Source organism: Myotis daubentonii, chromosome 16 (assembly GCF_963259705.1).
Source record: "Myotis daubentonii chromosome 16, mMyoDau2.1, whole genome shotgun sequence".
NCBI lineage: Eukaryota > Metazoa > Chordata > Mammalia > Chiroptera > Vespertilionidae > Myotis > Myotis daubentonii.
Genome location: NC_081855.1, coordinates 46,650,138 through 46,671,331, shown reverse-complemented (window position 1 = coordinate 46,671,331; position 21,194 = coordinate 46,650,138). Strand labels below are relative to the sequence as shown.

The window sequence follows — 21,194 nt, the reverse complement described above, 5'->3', positions numbered from 1 at the left end:
TCTCTGTGGAAAATCAATAAAATATATTAAAAAAAAAAGATGCAATAGGAAGGAGAGAAATACTTTGATCGCTTCCAGTTCCTTGGTACTGGGAATGGGAGACAGAGAAGATGACCAACGATGTGTTAGGGAAGCAAGAGCCCCAGACCCAGGTGCCCACCGACACTGGTAGGCGCACTCATGCCCACCCTGGGTACGTGGGTCACCAGGTCTTTAACTGGCTCCCTGGCGGATACATAGCTGCTTCAGAGGCTCCAGAGAGAACAGCACCTGCCCACACCCTGATTTGAAACTTCTGACCCCCAGAACTGTTAGAGAAGAAGTCCGTGTTGCTTTAAGCCACTAAATTGGTGGTAATTTTTTACAGCACCATCAGGAAACCAAATCCTTATTGCCTAAAGGGAAAGCTGAACTGCTTTGCAAGGCATTCAAGGGCCTTCTGTTAGCTGCCTAACTGCCCCCTCCCCTCTACCCCACCCCAACCTTTACCCACAGAACTTCTCCAGGATCCTCAACAGGTCACGCCCTCTCTTATTCCCATGCCTTTGTTTGTGCTATTTCTTCCACCTGAACACCCTCTGCTCACGTGTTTGTCTGGCAAATTCCTCATCCTTTCTACAGCTCAGCTCAAATAATACCTCCTCTGTGAAGTCTTTCCTGCTTTTCCCTCGAGGAACTTAGGGCTCCTTTCCTGCTCCTCTGCGGCACTTCAATCGCACTCCTGTTAAAGCAGGTCCATGTGATAAGGGCCCAACTGTTCCTTCCTGGGACAATAAGCCATTTGAGGGCATGGAGCCTGTCTTTAGACCTTGCGTCTCCCTTAGCACTAGCACAGTCCCTGGTACATCAAATAAAGGTCCCCAGCCCTGACTGGTTTGGCTCGGTGGATGGAGCGTCGGCCTGTGGACTGAGGGGTCCCAGGTTCGATTCCGGTCAAGGGCATGTGCCTTGGTTGCGGGCACATCCCCAGTGGGGAGTGTGCAGGAGGCAGCTGATCGATGTTTCTCTCTCATCAATGTTTCTGACTCTCTGTCCCTCTCCCTTCCTCTCTGTAGAAAATCAATAATATATATATAAATAAAGGTCCCCAGAGACTACAGCTCTTATCCCGACTGTCAGCAGGCCCTGGACCAGTGACGCAGCCCCTCCAGCCCAATTCTCCGTCCATAACAAGCACCGGGGAAACCATCCCTTCCCTTCCCCAGGGAGAGATGATGACAAAGGCAATCCGACATGGAAGTGTTTCAAGGCCAAAGAAAGAAAAAGGCGCCAGTCAGAGTTTGGTAATGTTCCAGCTGTACCCACGGTACGTCACACTTCCTCTCCAAGTCTCAGTTCTTCAACGGGGCAGGCGCCACGTCCGCCTCCCACCCCATTGCACCCCCCCACATCTACACTGCTTTTCAGGGTGAATCCTCTGGTGGATGAAGATCTTGGGGGAGGCTTTCCCACATCCTTCAGACTCGTGGGCTCTCTCTCACGTGCACACACCGATGTGGAGATCATCGTGACGGGAGGCTCCCCCACAGCCACTGCACTCACGTAATCGAGTTCCATGACCCTGAGTCAGGTATACCTTCCCAGCTTCCAACTCGCCCGAGGGCTCTCCCACGGACACCTCAGGTGCAGGCATGGGGTTCTTTCCAGCAGGAATTATTATCTGATGTTGTATAAGATGGTTACTCCACCCAAATGAAGGCTTATTCACGTTTATTACACTTACGAATTTTGTTTTCTGTGTGAATTCTCTGATGTCTCCTGGGAAGTGAAAGGCAATGAAGGTCTCTATAAAGGCCCCTGGTGTTCCCAGCTCTGTGTCCAGTGTGCGGAGGGACTCTGGCCTCTGGCCTCTGAAAGTTCACAACCTGGTTGAGGAGACAACACGCATGCACTCGGAACCGCTGGGGAACACGAGACATTGCGTAATCACACCTTGCCCCAGAGTTTAATGGAATTCAGAGATTGACTAGATGGGAAGGGCTGCGCGAAAGGCGTTAGACGGTAGCTCAGCTTGGAAAAGAGGGTGGAATTGAGGCTGGAAAAGAGAAGAGAAAGGCGTTCAGGAGGTGGCTTTAGAGCAGGGACAAAGACATCCTTCTGTAGGGACTCGCTGTTTTTAGGTTCTGGAGAGAGAGACTGGGGGGGGGGGGTGTGGAGAGGGAGGAAGGAAGGAAAGGAAGAAAGGAGGTTGGAGGGAGGAAGAGACAGAGAGAGAGACAGAAAGAAAAAGAGAGAGAAATTCTGTCTGACGCAATGATTTGTCCCTTGATTTAGGAAACTCCCACAAACCTAGGGCAGCAGCCTTTGAAAATTTTGTTTCTCTAATGCTGCTCTCATTTTACAGCTCAAGCCACTTTCTCTTTTACCTAAAAAGGAACCTAAAAAGGCAGCTACGAAGGAACGTTTTCCCCCTGCACTTCGGGAGCACAGGCCAGTTCCAGGGCCCATTCCAGGTCCAGGACTATGAATGGCACCCCAGGTGACAGAGGCCCCCGGTGGGGAGAGAAGCCCACCAGGAGAGGGCCCAGGAGGCCGCGTTCAGGCACGCTGGAGCGCTCTCTCCCTCTCTCCCTTGTATCACATGCTCTAAACAATTTCCACCCGGGATGTTGACATTTAGAGAGAATGAGGGGCATCCGATCCAGAGGCCTTTCCATTTCCGTTTTGTGGAGTCTTTCAGGAGCATTCGGAGTAGGGAATATTGGTAACGTTCCCGCAGAGGGCGGCGGGCGAGCAGGAGGGTGGGATGTGCAGATCCCGTCTCGTCAGACAGTGGGGAGACGTTTCTACCAATTATAGTGGTTAAGCGCTGACTCAACATCCAGCAGCGGCCTGAGGTGTCAGCCTTCATCCACGGACAAGTTTCAAAGTGAGACACGGGAGGACACATGATCTGCCCTGGGCAATGCCGTCAGAGGACAGAGGAGAGGACTTCACGCCCAACAGGGCGGCTGCAGCTGGCGAGGTTGCGAGCCCTGTCATTTCCAACGTGGGGAAACGGGGAGGCGCCCAAAGCGTTTGTTTGCATGTGGAATTCTTAGGTTCCTTTAAATATGATTTAAAATTTTTTTTTTAATTTTAAAGAGAGAGGAATGGAGAAGGAGAGAGAGAGAGAAACATTGATGAGAGAGAAACATCTCTTGGCTGCCTCCTGCACGCCCCCTACTGGGGATCGAGCCCACAACTGGAGCATGTGCCCTGACCGGGAATCAAACCGTGACCTCCTGGTTCATGGGTCCACGCTCCACCGCTGAGCCACGCCGGCCCGGCTGGGTGGACTTCTGAGGCTCTTCGTCCGGTGCCACTTCCCTAGGAGGCTGAGTTTGGGGAGGGAGGGGCCTCGCCCAGGGAGAACAGATTGGGGGCTGGTGCCTTTTGGGTGGACATCCTGTTGGAACGTTCTCTGTTCCTCCCAGCGAGGCACGCTTGGCTCTGTGAAGAACGCAGGCAGGAAGTGAAAGAGGTCTATGTGGCTTTTCATGGGAGTGCCCAGCCTCTCAGGGACCCCGATGGTCATCCAGTCTGACCACGCAACCCATTCCATTTTCATTATTAGCATGTGTCCCGCCTGCTGGTGCACGGGCTCCCGCGGGGCAGGTGGCATGTCTGTTTTGGTCGCCAGCAGAGCTGTCTTAGTACCTGTCATGGCGCCTGGGACGCAGCAGCTGTTCATGAAATATCGGTGGAATAAGTCAGCTGTAAATGTGGAAGTGATCCCCTCAACAGAGCTCTTCCCCTTGGTCAGATGCACAGTTACGTTATGAATGCTGGGATCCCAGGGATGGGGAGGGACACTGTGGGGTAGTCATAACAATCAGAGCTAGAAACGTGCTGGGAGGGCCCTGGAAAATAGGCCAAAAGTTCAAATGGCATCTGATCAGCAACAGGGAGCCACGGCAGGCTCTCGGGGTCACCAGTAAGAGAAGGCAGACGGGCGGGGTCGCTGAGGACCAGTGCGTCTTGGCGTGGCCTAATCACAGGGGTAAGCTCCAGAGGTGCCTTTGGGGCTGAACATCAAGATAGCAGCAGGAATTCTAGTGAGTGTTGCTTCTGGGTGAATTCAGAGAGCCGGCGGCGGGAACAGAGGCAGGGGCCAGTGCAGTCAGGGCCGAACACGTCTGCCTCGGGAGGTGGTATGCTGTGTGGAGCCAGGCGAAACCGAAAGGGAAAGTTGGCTTTTCTCCAGAGAGTGCCCCCCGAGGGCAGAGACCATGTCTTATGCACCTACACCCACAGCTCCAGGCAGACTGCCTTGCATATAGTAGCTGCTTCGTAAAAGCTTCATAAATGAATGCTTGGCTGGCGGGCAGGCTCTGGGAGGCACTGAGGATGTGAGAGCTTACGGGGGCCTCTGAGAAGCTCTGTTTACTGTTTTGTCTGCTCCGGCTTCCTCAGCCTACCCTTCCGTGTTGTCCCACCTCTGTTTCCTGCCGGAAGACGTTCCTGAAGATTGCTGCTCTCTGGGTGGACACAGTAGTGGGGAAGGTGACTCGGGCAATCACAGGCTGGGTCTCAGCCTGCACCCTGTCGGGCCACCGCCCCCCCTTTCTCCTTGGGCTTCCCACTGCCAGAGAGGAGTATGTTTTGCAGGATTCCACTGAGCCCCCCACCCAGCCACCAGGTTGTTGTTCACCTTTCCTTCTGGTCTTTGATCTCATCTCGGCAGGCAGGGACATGTCACCGCTGGAAGCCTGGAGTTAGCAATTGCACGCACACAGAAACACACGCACACACCATTCCCTGCCTCTGAGCCATTGCCTGGCCCGCTGTCCCTGGGCCTGGCCCATCTCTGCAAGACCCGGTCTGTGGCCTCTGATGCAAGAGAGCTTTGCACTTTGCACGTCTGCAGCGTTGGCCTCCCTCGGGGGCTGGAGGAAGCCCCCCCAGAAGGCAGGACCTCCCAGAGAGACGCACAACCAGGAGCCTGACCTCATGATGCCCACAGCAGCTGGTAGGAAAGGAGGGTACCAGCTCTGCTGTCCTGGCTCCAGCCCAGTTCTCTCTTCTAGATTCTACCCCTTCCCTGGCTCCCCTCCAGGCTGACAAGATCTGCCCCAATTGGGGAAGGATAGGCATGGCATGGCGAATAGAGGATGGCAGGGGAGGGAGGAGTCTCTCCCAGGACCTTGCTCAGATCATTCCCTGGCTCGGTGCCTCCGTTTCCCCCTTGAGAAATTATGCCCATGCTTCCAGGCTTAGGAAGGTGCTCAGCACCTGGAAGTTTCCTGAGCAAACTAGGGAAGCAACCCAGTCGCGTTGAGTTCCCTTGTGGTCAGAAGCTGTCGGCCCCGCCCCACCCCAGGAGGCCTTGCTAGTAGTTAAAGCCGGGCCAGCAAGGCAGGGTCCTGCAGGATGAAAGCTCAGCGAAGCCGGAGCGGGAATAATAATGATAATCATCAGCCTCGGCGTCCTAACCATCCAGGAATGCAAGGCCCCACGCCCTGGGCCTCACACCCCAGGACACTCCACAGGCTCCTCTCCCTTCCTTTTATTGCTTCGATCCCACACTCTGCCATTCCCAGCCCAACCCGTCTGGGTTCCCAAGCACTGCAGCCCGTCCACCACCCAGTTCCATGGGAAGTTTCAGCCCAACCAGGCCCAAGCCGGCCGCAGGGCAGGACGTCCTCGGACTTGGAAACTGGGGCTCTGGGCTTTCCCAGAGAAGCCGTCTGCCCGCCCCTGGCCTGGGGCGCTTTCCCAGGACCAGTCTCTGCCTGGCCAGTGTGCGGTCCAGGAGCCTGCCTGTGCCAGTACAAATCCGAATTCAGGTCCTGGCTGGGCCACAGACGAACGCATCACCTGGCCCTGCGTGAGTTTTGTTTTGATTTGCTCGGGGTTCACTGCCTCACCTGCCCCACACTTTCCAAGGCTCCTCATCCCTCGCTGAAGATAAACTCTGGACCCCGTAGTTTCTTTTCTTTCTTTTTAAAAAAATGTCTATGTTTTCATTGATTTGGGAGAGGGAGAGAGAAAGAGAGAGAGAGAAACATCAACAATGAGAGAGAATCATTGATTGGCAACCCCAGGCATGTGCCCCAATGGGGAATCGAACTGTGACCTCCTGGTTCATAGGTTGACACTCAACCACTGAGCCACGCTGGCCGGGCAAGTCCTTTCTAGCCCACCTTTCCGAGCCCACTCCTCTTGTTCACCTTCTGGATGCCAGCTGGGAGTGTTTCTCCCTGATGGTCATACACCTCCCATGCTTTTCCAGGCTGGGGCTTTGATCCTTCTCTGGGAGGCCATTGCCTCCCTCTCCACCTGGCCAGGCTCTCCCGCCCTCAGGGCCCAGGCCAGAGGTCAGCACCTCCATGACTGTGCCTGACCCTCGTCCTTGGAATGTCGGCGTCTCTTTGTCTGGATCTCTCAAGCCCACATGCGGTGCCTATGTGCGTAGTTCACCTTGCCCACGGCACCACCAGCGTGCCCCCAGGTCTTGTTCATGGCTGTCTCCATGGTGACTCATATAGCACCTGTACACAGGGCACGTGCTCAGTAAATTCGTGTTGGACCTCCTATTAACTTCTCCACATACATGTGCTTTGACAAAGTAAAAATAATAATAATAATTTTTTAATTATTTCCAATTCTTTTTTTTTTTGGTTAATCCTCACCTGAGGATATTTTTTCCATTGATTTTTTTTTTTTAGAGAGAGAGTGGAAGAGAGAGGGAAAGACAGAGAGAAACATCGATGTGAGAGAAACACATCAATTGGTTGCCTCCTGCACCCACCTGGGCCAGGGAGGAGCCTGCAACCAAGGTACTTATCCTTGACCAGAACTGAACCTGGGACCTGTTGGTCTGCAGGCTCATGCTCTACCCATTGAGCCAAACCGGCTAGGCCAAAAAAATAATTATTTTAATGTAAAATGTTATGTGTGTGTGTTCTCCCCAGCTTCTGCGGTGGCGGGTGAAGATGGCAAAGTCTCCGGTGAGGCGTGGCTCCTGGGCTGACACGTGGAGTGCTCTCACTAGTCACTGGTCCAGTCTGATCTTGGGCTCTGAATAGCAGGAGCTGCGCTCTGTCCTCCTCAGAGCATGGCAGTCCCACTCTTGGGGGCTTCAGTTTGTTTAAGGTCCGGCAGCCTCCATGCCCCATAGGACGCGTCCCCCAGAGGGCCGTTGGGTTCCTGTGGTAGCAGAGATGAGTGGTGGATGTGTTTAGAACCTCTCACCTGGCTCCTTGTGAGAACCCCATGGAGTGGCATTCTCCACCGCTGCCTTATAGTGTTTGTAATAATCGTAACAATAACGTTGGCAACACCTGGTATTTACTTAATACTTTTCTCCAGGGAGCTCAGCTCGCCATTCCCTCATCCCAGGAGGAAGAGAAGGACCAAGGCGATGAAAGAGCGCCATCGCGGCCACGCTCTAGAATACAAGCACCCTTTGTTCTAGGAGGTAACTGCAATACATGGCATTTCAGATGCAGAGGCCTGATAAAGGAGGAAACCAGTTCCTTCCCTGGGACCCAAAGCCTGTGACTAAAGAATTTTTGCCCAAATCAAATCCCGTGGGAGATGAGAGCTCCCACACTGAGCAGTTACATAGCATCAGTAATAAAAGTTGAGCAGGCCCCCTTAATATATGCTCAATTATTTACAAACTGCCTGCATGGGCTACTGTCATTAGTATCTCAAGCACAGGGTACACTCTGGGTGAGGTTTGCTTTTTAAGAATGATGGGAGTGCAAGTTCACGTTTCAGATAGTCGCCTTGGCCATTACAAATGACAAAAAAAAAAAAAAAAAGGTTGTGGCCATCATCATGTGAGACCTGATCAGATGGCCACTGTTTAGACCTCAGGGTGGGGCTGATGAAGAGCTCATGTGAGAAGCTAGAGCCGGAATTGCCCTTTTCTCATGAACTAATGCTTGCTGAATTTGGGTGACCTTTAATCTGCAGTTTTCTATGCAGGAATTTTCATACATATACATATACATACACACACACACATACCAGTACATCTATATATATATAAAAGCCAAGCGACCAGAATGACAGAACAACCAGAACGACTGATCACTATGACGCATACTGTAGCAGCCAACCGGCCCAATCGCCGCCCGCCCCAACATCCCACAGCACCTCTCCCCAGCCAGCCTGGCCCCCTGATTGCCCCCACCCTACAACTGGGGGTGGGGCTGGCCAGCCAACCTCCCACGGCCCCTTCCCACAGCCAACCCGGCCCCTGATCACCTCCCATCAGGGCAGGCCAGCTGGACCCCACCCGTGCATGAATTCGTGCATCATTGGTCAGCTGCCTCCTGCACGCCCCCTACCAGGGATCAAGCCCACAACCTGGAATGTGCCCTTGACTGGAATCGAACCTAGAACCCTTCAGTCTGCAGGCTGATGCTCTATCTACTGAGCCAAACCAGGTAGGGCATGCAGGAATATTCTTAACCCCATTATGCATTTTGTGAAGGTGAATTTAGGTCAAGTTAGATAATATCCTCTATAATAAAAGTGTAGTATGCAAATTGACCCCTCAACCAAAAGTTGTCTGGGAGTTCAACCAGGGGTGGGGCTGTCCGGGAGAAGGGAGGGAGGCCCTGGCTGGCAGCAGCGGCAGGCGGCTGAGGGAAGGGAGGGAGGCCCCGGCCAGCACCGCTAGGGACCCTTCCAGTGCATGAATTTCATGCACTGGGCCTCTAGTCCTATATAATAGAAGGCTAATATGCAAATCAACTGGACAGCAGAACAACCGTTTGCTCTGAAGCACACTGACCACCAGGGGGCAGACGCTCAATGCAGGAGCTGCCCTCTGGTGGTTAGTGCGCTCCACAGGGGGAGTGCTGCTCAGCCAGAAGCAGGGCTCACGGCTGGCAAGCACAGCGGCGGTGAGAACCTCTCCAGCCTCCATGGCAGGCAAACATCTCCCAAGTGGTCCCGGACTGTGAGAGGGTACAGGCTGGGCTGAGGGACCCCTCCTCCCAGTGCATGAATGTCGTGCACCGGGCCTCTGGTAGTCCATAATGTCATTGTACTAGGCAATGTATATTGTGACACTGCGATTTTCTAGCCATAAACAGAAGAGTGACGGAGCCCTGTCCACCCCTCTGGGGCACGTCCAGGGGTCCCTCCGGAACATTCCACGTCACACATGGCCCACGTCTCAGTGTCCATCCACAAGTTAAAACGAGAGGAAGCTTTCTTGACTCATCCAAAGGGAATCCTCATTTCTGTCACTGTACCTACCATTTCTAACATCTTCAGGGCCCTCCTGGCTCTCTCAGCCAGCTCACCTCTCCTCTAAAACCCTCTTTATAAAGTCCACTTACCTCCCTCCATTCTCTGTTTCCACGAAAGACACCACTAAATGCTCCATTACTCAGACTGGAAGCCACAGAGTCTGTCGCGCTCCTTCCTCCTCGTCATTTTCCCAAATGAGTCCACTTTCTAAGGGTCCCCCCTGGCCCTGACCACTGCCGGGCCATTGGCTCCCTGCCGCCAAGCTCTTCCGATCTCATTTCCTCTCCACATTTTCCAGAGAAATCTTCCAAGTACACAAGTCTGATTGGGTTTCCCATTCCTAGTCTCTCCGTTGGCCTCATGCCTACAGGACAGAGCGAGAACTGTTGGCAGTGCTTGCAAGGCCGGCCCGACTCGCCTTTCCCAAGGGTCACCCTCAGCCAACCCCCCGGAGCCACCACCTCGGTACCACGCTCCCTCATGCGAGGACAGCTCTCTTCTGTGGTTTCTCTTCTCGGCCTGCTGAATCCCGTGACAACCTCTAAGCCCAGTTTCGCTGGCGCCTTCCAAGCTCTGAGGGCAGAGAAAGTGGCTCCATCCCTCTGCACCCTAGCGCTGGGTAGGGAACTCTCCCCCGTTACGCTGACATGGGATTGTTTAGTTGTTGGGATCCTCCTTAAGATACTGGTCCCTGAACACTTGAGCCGGTGTTTTATTTCTCTCTATACCCTCCTTCCTCCGTGCCCTCCTAACCTGGGGGTAGGAGGGGGAGGGGTGTGGGGGAGGGGGGCAGGCTCTCTGTGAAGGGCTGTTGGTTGACATGAGGTGTTAGGAACTTCTTTCCCACCCACCACCTGCCCTGCCCCCTGCTCCACCCCCATAGCAAACACTTAAAAAGCTACGAGCTAACCGCTACTGGATATAGTCACTCACTTAATCTTCACCACAAGGCCGTGAGCTCAGCGCTGCTGGCGTCTCCTCTGCTTTACAGATGAGGAAACTGAGGCACAGGGGAGTCACGTGATGGTCCAAGGTCAGGCAGCTAGTAAGGGACAGAGTCAGGAGTCACACTTGGCATCTAGGACCCAGAGCTCGGATCCTAACCTCCATGACAGGGTCAGTGCTGTGCGCCCTCACTCAGCCTTCCCGCTGCTCTCCCTTCCACCCCGAGGTGGCTGCTGTTCCCAAGACCAGCTGAAACCTGCCACCCGGCCCAGGGCTGAGGGTCTGCTGGCTTAGGAACCCCTCCTCCCCCCATCTCCCCCATCTCCCCCGCAAGAGAGAATGACAGGCATGCAGGCTCCCTTCTGGTCACCCACACCCTACCTCCTAGAGCAGCGGTTCTCAACCTGTGGGTCGCGACCCCTTTGGCGGTCGAACGGCCCTTTCACAGGGGTCGCCTAAGACCATCCTGCATATCAGATGTTTACATGACGATTCATAACAGTAGCAAACATGACAGTTATGAAGTAGCAACGAAAATAACTTTATGGTTGGGTCACCACATGAGGAGCTGTATTTCAAGGGCCAGAAGGTTGAGAACCACTGTCCTAGAGGGAAGCCCTCTGACGGTCCACTGCATTCCAAGAGGGATCGAGGGGATGGGACTCCTGGTCTCAGTGGCCCGAGTCATTTCTCTGGGAGGGGCCGCCTGAATCATGCCCATGACCCCACTCCCTGCCGGCAGCCCCCAGGCACCTGGAGGCCGCTCCCTGCCTGGTCTACCTGCGCAGCTTCCGGCCATGGCTAACATCTCCCTCTCAGAGGCTCTTTGTCTAGTCTGCCTTGCCTCCCCACACTTCCTTCCTGTTCTTTCTCTTTACACCCAACTGGGTATTTTTAACCTGAGGTTTCCACTCCTCTCGCTGTCCAGTTGGTCCTGGGTGGGGCTGCTTGTGTGCTGGAAGGGCTGGGAGCGTTTGGCCAGCCTCGGAGGCCACAATTTGTGTCTCTCGCTGCCAGGCCCAGCCTGGCCCTCCCCCTTACCCGTCTCTGTTAAGCTGTCCCTTCTCTGCTTCTGGAATAAATGCCCTAAAGCAGCTGTGGGCTGACGCTTTAGAAACTGCACGTAGGGAGCCGAAGTCCCTCACCCCCCTCACCCCCGACAGGTGATGCGGCGGAGGTTGGACCTGGAACCGGGTGAAAATCAAGGAGTCCCTGGACCAGCCCCAGGGCCATCTCTCATCACTGATGCCCTCCGACATTAGGGGCGTCCAGGGCTGCTGCTTCCTGGTCTGCAGTCTCCTCTCGGCTTCGGAGCTGGGCACTGCCTCCCGCCCTCCTTACCTTCCCGGAGGTCTCTGCTGCCAGGGCCTCCTCTGCACCGGCCTCCTCCCCGAGCCTGGCCCACCGGCTCCACTCCACCCTCACCTGCTGCTCTCACCTCCCCGAGGCTCAGCTTTCCCGCAGCCCCGGTGCTTAGCGGAGAAACCTGTGCTTGAAGCTGCAGACGGGGCTTTTACAGCTTCGGGGTTCTGGTTGTTTGTGTTTAAGTTTGTTTGTTTTGTGCCCAGCTTTCTGAACAGTAGCAACTAAACAAGTTGATAGCAGAGATTTTTCTTTTTCCAGCAACTGGCAGTGACTCAGGGCGGCTGCTGGGCCCAGGGCTAATGTTCCCTAAAGTCATTGATGATCCTAATGATTGCCCCAGGCAGGGAGGGCGGGCCTGCTGCGCTGAGTCACCGCAGAGGATTAAATATGCTCAGCGCTGTTTTTTATGTTGACTGTGTTTTAAAAAAATTTAATTCCTTACAAAACAGGCGCCCGTGTATAATGTGTTTAGTAATTAACTGATCGGAAAGCAGGGACCTTCCGGACGTGTTCACCAGACAGAATATTTGCAGCTCTCACCTCCAGCCTCCGCCCCGGCCGCACCTCGGCCTCACACCTGTAACTGTGCCCACCACTCCCTCCTGGTTCAGCTGCCCCTGGTCCCAAGTAGCAAGCCTTCTGGCCCCACCGTGAGCTGTGACTGCAGCCCTGTCCGTCTCCCGTGCCCCCTGGCACTCCTGGTAGAGTTGGTCAGCCCTTCAGTCGACAGACTTGTATTGGGTGTTCCCAGGAGCGGAGAGCAGCCTGCGGGGTGGGCACTGGCTCAGGGAGAAACGTCTCCCGCCACAGACCCCCAGAGAGCGGCTCCTACAGCTTCAGAGCTCCGTCTCAGAACCGAAGGAGGAAGGGCCCCACCCGGGGTGGGGTTTATCAGAACAGGTCCCCCCCCACCCCCCCCAGGAGAGACCTGGGCCTCCCTTTGCTTGTCCAGCTGGGCACATAGGGGCAGAGAGCTGGGGAGTCTGCCCTGGGTGGGGCCCCAGAATTCCCCCGCCACCTCTGCCAGGAAGCTGCCTTGTGAATCCTGGGCTAACTGGGCGCCAAGGCGGGGGGGACCAGCCCCAGCAAGGAGGAAGTGGACTGGCTTCCTGTTTGTTTGTAAATCTCAGAGCAGCATCGTGTGGCCATGAACACCAGCTAATCAGAGCAGCCTTGGTCTGAGGCAAGAGCCTCAGAGAGCCCGTCCGCCCACCAACCCAGTGAGCCCTCAACCAGCTGGGAGGTACAGGGACTCCAGCCCAGGGCAGCCACGCTGGGGTGGCTAGCCTGGGGGAAGCCATGCCAGTGTGGCAGGGACAGGAGGTGGAGTAATGACTTCCGCCAAGAAGTCAGAGTCACACATTCACCGTAGGGAGCCTCCGGGCAGCTCTGGGGGCTCAGGCATTGCCATCTCCCCACCGCGAGGGCTGTTTCCTAGGCCCCTGGGGTCCGCTGGTTGGCCTGGGAGGGAAATCTGGTGCAGAGATCGCTGGGCCCCTTTAACCATCGGGCAGCATGCATTGTGGTTTTGTTTGCAACAGCGAAGCACATGAAAACCACCAACAGGTTTGCAGAAGCCTACTGGTGACAACAAAACATGATCGAGCCATCCCAGGGAAAGGGTGTAACCATAAAAAGGATGGGGTGGGCCCGCCGGCGTGGCTCAGTGGTTGAACCAGGAGGTCACCATTAGATTCCTGGTCAGGGCACATGTGCGGGTTGCAGGCTTGATCCCCAATATGGGGTGTGAAGGAGTCAGCCGATCAATGATTCTCTCTCATCCTTGATGTTTCTAACTCTTTCCCTCTCCCTTCCTCGCTGAAATCAATAAAAATATAGTTATAAAAAAAGTGGGAGGCCCTGGCCGGTACGGCTCAGTTGGTGGAGTGTTGTCCCATGCACCAAGAGGTTGTCGGTTTGATTCCTAGCCATGGCGCATGCCCGGTTGCAGGCTCCATCCCCAGTAGGGGGTGCATTCATGTTTCTCTCTCTATATCCTTCTCCCTTCCTCTCTCACTAAAACTCAATAAAAATATTTTTAAAGAAGGGGGTGGATTTGTATGTGCTATTGTGGTGACATGACCAAGCTATTGTGATCAGTGAAAACAGCAAGGTGCAGAACAGCGCAATCCCTTTTGTGTCAATAATCCGGAGAGCGGAGGAATGTTCTCTGAGGCATAGAGATGCACGTACTGTGGAATGCCTCACTTTTTTCTGGAAGGAAATTTACGCAACCGAACAGTAGCTCCTCTGGGGGAGAGGAACTGTGGGAGAAAAGCGTGAGAAGGCTTTCACTTTTCATTGTTTATCTTTCTGCACTATTTGCATTTTTTAGTGATGTTTACATACTTAAAAAAAATATTACCTGGGGGCAATGGCATTATGATTCACTCTGTTCTATTCTTCACATGTCCCTATTACTTACAAGAGAGAAGTATTAGATCACTGAGTGTTATTTTTAAGGCTTAAAGAATCAGGCAGCGCGCATTTGCAGAATGAAACGGGGTAGAGAGAGGCTCACACCTTCTCCAGGAAAACTGAGGGGAGGAGACGGGGAAAAGGCTTGGCTTTGAGGCCTGTACACCTCGGTAACAGACGGAATAGCCAGTTCTACACTCCACTTTGCGGACTCCTGATGGCGAGCGTTTGCGCTGTCTCTGGCTTCCTTCCAACCACGCCTTTCTCTGTCTCTCTCCCCACTTTCATAGTCTCGTCATTTACGTTTAGACTTGAACCAAACCATGAGGAGCAGAAATCTGAAGGAAGAAGGAAAACATAATGCACCTCAGTGCACAGGACCTGATCCCCTGGCATTTGGACTACGATGTTTTGGCCTCTTTATAAAGGACCTGCGTCGGGTTCATCTTCCAATCGCCTGAAGTACATAGCCCAGGACTGCACACAGCAGGGACTCAATCATCTACCACTGGGGGAATGAATGGACCAACTTGCTTACACAACACTTGTCTTTTTAGGTCTGTTCACTCATCGAGAACGTCCACAAGATGCCCACCGGCGTTGCTCGGTGGTTGAGCATCAACCTTTGAACCAGGAAGTTGAGGTGCGGTTCCCAGTCAGGACACATGCCTGGCTTGCAGGCTCCATCCCCAATGGGGGGCATGTAGGAAGCAGCTGGTCAGTGATTCTTCTCATCATTGATGTTTCTATCTCTCTCTCCCTCTTCCTTCCTCCCTGAAATCAATTAAAAAAAAAAAAAAAGATGTTTCTTTCTCTCCCTCTCCCTTCCTTTCTGAAATCAATATATATATATATATACTTTTTTAAAAAAGAGACTTCACAAGATGCAAGGCCAAGCCTCCCCCAACTGCCTGGCAGCCTCTTACATTTAATTTTGCTCCTCCTAAATGTTTTAAAGAAATTAGAAGAAAACTCGTGGGGCTTTAGAAAGAGAATCTGAAGTCCCCTCTGCGTCTTATGAATTCATTAACAAACGGGGAGCTCCACAAACTGACCTCAGGTCTGCCAAAGCCGAGCACCCAGCGCCCTGGGGTAAGGAGGCGGTAAAGCTACACTGGGGGGCACTCCCCCTGGCAAAGCGAGGGGGAGCACCAGTTTGGCTGGTGCTTGGGACAGGACAGCGGTGTGTTTACAGCCACCGGCGCCCAAGGGGTTCTGCATCAGGAAGTCACCCGGACCGTGATCCGCACCCTGGCTGCCAACCTCCCCCAGGCCCTTCTCTGGGAGCTTGTTCCGAACATCCCGTGCTTGTTGACGGGCCTGGCACCCGCAGCGGCAGGCAGGCTGCTGCCACCTGGTGGAGAAGCGAGGCACAGCCTTGCGGGGCTCAGTCCGAGACTTGAGAGAGAACAGGAGCCTTTGAGCACAGCTCCCAGGACAGCGGATTTCAAACGTTTGCAGCCATGCAACCCTTGCTTCCAATGACAGCTGTGACCCAGGTCCTCACGTAAGACGGACACACTCCCCGCTGCTCTGGCTGTAGCGGGGGAGGGAGGGACTCCCCGCTGGACCTGTTCCCCGGTCATTACTCCTCCGAGATCAACTGGCAAAGAGCTGATAGGCCTACCCCCTCCATGTAAGGATGGGGAGCTGGGGAGCTGGAGAGGTAAAGGGACCCGTGTAAACAGTGACCTAACAAAGGCTAATGCACAAACCCCTTGTACAAAAAGCCACTCTGGAGTTTGCGCGGCCAATCGGCACCCTCGAGCTCAAATAATGACTGAACACAGCTCACGGAATGCCAGGTCAAGCTACCTCCCTCGAGACATCGGGGCTCCTGGGGAGGGGACCCAGAGCACAACCCCTCCTGCATCTTCTCGTATGAGTCAGACCAGGTTCGGACCCTTGGCGGGCCTTATGTCCCTTCTCAATCGCTGGCATGTTGTCAGGGGCACACAGATGCCCTCTGCCATCTCAGGGTTCCCGAGGACTTTCCTGGTCCCTGACACTGGGGAGAGGCAGGCCACTCCTGGGACATAATAGGGAAGAGAGTGAGGATATTGGAGCATCTCCGTGCTAAGCCCCATGCTAAGCATTTTCACATCTGTCCTCTCATTCGCTCCTCAGCAACACTGTGGCGTGGGTATTCACGTCCTTAGTTTTTTTGAGAAGAAAAAAAAGATGTTTGAAGTATTCAAGGAATTTACCCAAGATCTCCCAAGCAGGGTCAGAATCCAAACCCAAATCTTTCTAACTCTAGAACCCATATTCTGGCTACTAAATCAGCGGTTCTCAACCTGTGGGTCGCGACCCCTCTGGGGGTCGAACAATCCTTTCACAGGGGTCGCCTAAGACCATCGGAAAACACAGATATAATTACATATTGTTTTTGTGATGAATCACGATGCTTTAATTATGTTCAATTTGTAACAATAAAATTGGGGGTCACCACAACATGAGGAGCTGTATTAAAGGGTCGCGGCATGAGGAAGGTTGAGAACCACTGCACGAAACGGAATTGCTTTATGGAGCGAGAAATACTGGACGTCCTTCCCAACTCGGTGCTGCACAAGGTCAGCAGGGAGTGCTGTTGTCCTGGTTCATAGGTCGGTGCCCAACCTCTGAGCCATGCCGGCCGGGGCTTATTCCTCTTTAGATATTTTCCCAACCGTTTAAAAGGGTAGAAACCATTGTCAGCTTGTGAGCTGTATGGAAACGAGTGGAGGGATGTGCTTGGCCTACAGCTCACATAGCTGGCCAATCCCTGACCTAAGTGTTTGCAGCTCATTCAGCCAAACGCAGACAGTTTTCTCCCAACTGTGGACTGGTTTCCCCAGGCCCAGTACGTTTCCGTCCTTTCTCTCTCCAGCTCCGTGCATCTGGGCCTTGCCAAAGCGCCCAGCCTCCACCGTCCCGGGCAGGCCTCACCACTCCTTTTCTGTTCAGTTCTCAGGCCCCGTGTTGCCAGAGTTCCAGCGCCAATGTCCTTTTTACAAAGGGAGACTTACAGGCACGGAGAGCTAGCAAGAGGTCAGCCAGAGGTAATTCCTGGAGAAGAGGGATTCTAAGTGGGGCCTGGGACAGGGATTGAAAAGGGGAGGAGAGATTGTAACAACGATGATGGTGCCAGGTGGGTACTGGACTTATCGGGGGGATCACCTTGTAAGGCAGACAGATGTCTAATCACGATGCTGTATACCTGAAACTAACACAATGTTGGATGTCAACTATAACTGAAAAAATTTTTTTAAAGACGGGGAGGAGAGCCCTGGCCTGGGTGGCTCAGTTGGTTGGAGCGTTGTCCGGTGCCCTGCAAGGTCTCCGGTTCGATTCCTGGTCAGGGAACACACACAGGTTGCGGGTTTGATCCTCGGGGGAGGTGCACGCCAGAGGCAAGCGATTGATGTTTCTCTCTCACATTGATGTCCCCCCCCCCTTACTCTCTCTCTCAAATCAATAAAAATATATGTATTTTAAAAGTGTGTGTGTGGGTGGGCGAGTGGTGTTTCAGGCAGAAGCAGGAGAGGCTGAGCTGTGGGCAGGTGACCGTGAGGGGACAGTACACACAGAGCCCATATGAAGGGAGAGAGTGATGAGACTGGGGTCAGGGTGGGGCTTCAGTGGAGGGTTGGCCTGCCAGACCCTGAGGACCCAGATTCAGAGTAGGTTGCGGTAACTTCATGTGATGGTGTGACAGGGGAACGCCAGGGCCTTAACTTCCAGCCCTCATTTGTAACCTCGGTCCTGTACTCGCTGTTCCTTCATCTATGCATTCGCCAAACATTCAGTAATTCCCATCAAGAGCCAGGCGAGTTTGGCTTGTTAAGGGAAAGCAGAGAAAAGGGGAATGAGTGTGGAATCACATACGGGTCCTGCACTCCGGAAATGTAGAGCAGGGGAGAGAACACACACATACCTACCACCCAAAGAAGATAGCGCCGACTGCCTTGTGGGACTGTGGTCACGGAGCTCGGGCACGGGAGGAGCAATGGATGGGGAGCAGGGGACACCAGGGGAAGTTCTGTGGAAGAGAAAGGACTTGAGCTAGGACTGCAAGGGGAGGGGACATCTGAGTCTGTGCAACCTGGGGGAAGGGCTGTCCGGGATGAAGTGACAATGAGCAAAGGGGGTGCAGACAAGGGCAAGGCACTCATTTTGGTGCTTGCTTTCAATGAGGGTGTTACTGGCATTATTGGGGGGCGGTTTTTCATTGTATGAGTCCGCCCCATACAAAAAGGAGGTCTTTCAGCATCCCCGCCACCTCCCGACCCTCAACTAATGGACCCTCAACTAATGCCGGTAGCCACAGCCCCTTTCCACTTGCATTTTCCAGCAACGCTCCCCACTCTGCGGGAAACGCTAGATAGGTTTGTGAAGACGGGCAGTGAGATGGAAAGCTGGACTGGAAAATTAGCAGCCGAGCACGGAGGGCCTCACGTGCCAGGACAAGACACTTGCGCTTTGTTAAGCAAGGAGTGTCCGAGGAGGGAGGGAACGCGATCTGCTTTAGAAAACGAAGTTTGGAGCAGGATGAACGGGAGGCCTCCAGCAACCTCCCACCCAGGTCACTTTCAATCAGGGCGGGCTGCTGGCGGATGGCAAAGGTCAAGGGAGGTGCTATCTGCACAGCCCTGCGGATTGCTGGAATGTCCTATTAGAACTGTATTTGCTACATTGGGATTTGACTAATATTTCCTTGTCTCTCCGTGTCTTTTGGATCAAGCCACTTGGCAGTGACCACAATACAACTCCCCCCGCTCCACCCCCACCATTAGTCCACACAGGGAGAATTTATGTAAAACAAGAAGGAAAAGGGCAACCCTTTGAGGGTTCTCTTTTCCTCCCTGTCCAGGGTCCACCGCCTGCTTAGGAAGGACCCCTTGGTGCCTGAACAAGGGGACTATTCAGCCTGACCCCAGGAGAGAGGAGACCTCCCTGCCTGCCCCTCCCCTGGCCAGGGCAGGACATGGATTTTGATCCACGGCCCAGAGGATCCCAAGCTGATAAAGGCTCATTGTGGCAGCTTCTGGAGAAACCCAGAGGCCATCAGGGGACTCTGGGGCTGAGCAGCCCGTTAACCGCCCTTGAACATTTGTGAAAAGAATCACTACTTGGCGGAAGCCGAAGCAGAATGAGGCCCCTGGGCTGCCGCTGGCACCACCCATGGCAAGGAGACTAACAGCAAAAGCAGCAGGAGCCGGGCCTGACCCTGACCCTGCCTGACGGAGAAGAGGCCACCGGAGGCAGAAGAAACCCAGAAGCTGCGGAGGGCTCCCCTGCCGACACCTGCGGCCTGAAACCTGATCGCCCCTGTCAAATGCAAGAAACACAACTGCTCTCTTAAAACGGTCCGGGGGAGGAGAGGAGCCTCCTGCCCGCCCCTCCCTCCTCCAAGAGCATCCGAGGCCATAAAGGGCAGGAAAGGAGGCTGTGGAATGGGAGTCGGCCTGGATCCGCTTGAGGAATTATGCTCTCTCTGCTCCAGTCTTGAACGTGTTTTCGAGTCCAGGCACCTTATCATTCGCAGGCCTCGCTGTTCTTACAGCAAAAACACGAAAGTAAGAAGGAAGATCCTGAGATAAATGACGCCGGGGAGGTGGCAGGGAGGTGGGCCGGATGGGAGGCTGGTGGGAGTATCAGCAGAATGCGGCTTTGGTGGGAGGTGTGAGGTTCAGCCGAGGGTCAGCAGCCCAGAGCACACTTGTCGTTGGGGGGTGCCTGGGAAGGGTTTCAATCCCTGCTGAGAGGCCCAGGGAGGGGAGCGGGGTGCAAGGATGGGAACACTCGGTCCCTAGAGCTACCTCTGTGCATTGTCTCCGCCTTCCTCAGCTGACAGCTGGCCCTGTCCCGTGGGAGGGAAATGCAGAATTGAGGTCAGAGACCCTGGCCTTGGCCAGGTGCAGGACCTGGGGTTAAAGTGAGAGCAGAGGTTCAAGCAGTCAGTGCGCGCGCCCACAGCACGTCCTCGCTTCCGCTTTATTCCTGAGAGGACTGGCACGGCTCATCCCTCAGTCTAGCTCTGCTTTCCCTCCCCGCCACCCCCAATGCAAAAACGTGGCCTCGTAAATGCCATTTCTACATCAAAGCACAGCAGAACAAGCCATCTCCACTCACAGCAGAGCCCCCGAAGCCACCTCGTGTACATAGAAACCAAACCAGGGCAGAGGGCTCACACTCACGGATTTTATGTCCCGTCAGGGGACTGATGCTGACAGTGCCGGGCGGGCCCACAACTCCCAGTTCACAGTGGTTCCAAAGCCTCAGAGGAGAGTCGACGGCCCTACACTCACCGGTACCTGAGAGCCCATCTCATGACAAGCCTCACCTAACACCAGACATTCACTTCCGGTTGAGGATGGATCTAGAACACCGCAGTTTACTGAAACTTGAGCATTTTCTGCCTTGCTGGAGATTTCGTCCCCGCTGGCCATGCAAACATGTGCACACAGAAACTGCAGGAACATTCTGTTCAGATCCCACAGCTCCCAGACAGAAAAACAAGCCCAGAAGACAGAGCTGCGAGGTCTGGGTGCCATTTTATTGACAGCAGTTTACACACATTGGCTTTCTCCCCAAGGCCATTCCTTCAGAGCGCAGGCACAGCGCCGAGGAGGGCAGAGCCAGGAGCGCAGAGCGCACGTCCCTGGCAGGCACGCCCAGCCCACAGGATGCAATCCTTCACGATGGAATTCCGCCGGGCATTTGAGACCGAGGTGGGGGTGGAGAGGAAGTCTCCCACGGACTCACATCTCAGTCCAGGCCTCCTCTGCCACTAGCCAAGTCCATCTCAGCTCAGGAGCCCCGGGGGGCAGCAAATTCAGCCCACCCACCTGCACAGGGCAGATCCTCCATCCATGCCGTGTGCACACACCTGCTTCCGCCGGCCCCAGAGAGAATCAGCCTGATGGTAAGAGTCAGACCGCTTCCTCTCTGACCCGCCCGGCACCTCTTCAGCTGGGTCTGCGCAGGAACTGCTGGAAAACGGAGGCCTGCGTGCTCGGTCCAGCCGTGCGGCGTCTGCAAATCCTGGTAGCCGGAGGGCTGCAGGCTACCGGTTTACTCAGGCTGACCACTGCGCTTCCCCAGCCCATCACACACGCGACCCGCCGTTCTTGTGCCAACTGCCTCGGCCTAGGCTAGAGCTCCCGCGGGCCTCCAACTGGGACAGGAGTCAAGCTGGTCTGCATAGGCACTTGGCAGTTTTGGGTAGGGAGGTGGGTCAAGAAAGTGGGTGGAAATGAGAACAAAAGAGTTTCATCTGATAAGAGTGA

At 54.4% G+C, this 21,194-nt stretch overlaps 2 long non-coding RNA genes across 2 annotated transcripts; one reads left to right on the top strand and one right to left on the bottom strand.

The window, feature by feature from the left end:
* The first annotated feature begins 41 nt into the window (after positions 1-41).
* Positions 42-1,722, top strand: LOC132218858 (uncharacterized). The gene is made up of 2 exons (XR_009449294.1): positions 42-856; positions 1,084-1,722. It is a non-coding gene; the product is annotated as an uncharacterized LOC132218858 (long non-coding RNA).
* Positions 1,723-5,709: 3,987 nt separating this feature from the next.
* Positions 5,710-11,821, bottom strand: LOC132218856 (uncharacterized). The gene is made up of 3 exons (XR_009449290.1): positions 11,482-11,821; positions 10,129-10,237; positions 5,710-7,131 (listed from the first exon to the last, which is right to left on the bottom strand). It is a non-coding gene; the product is annotated as an uncharacterized LOC132218856 (long non-coding RNA).
* Between the last annotated feature and the right edge of the window lie 9,373 nt (positions 11,822-21,194).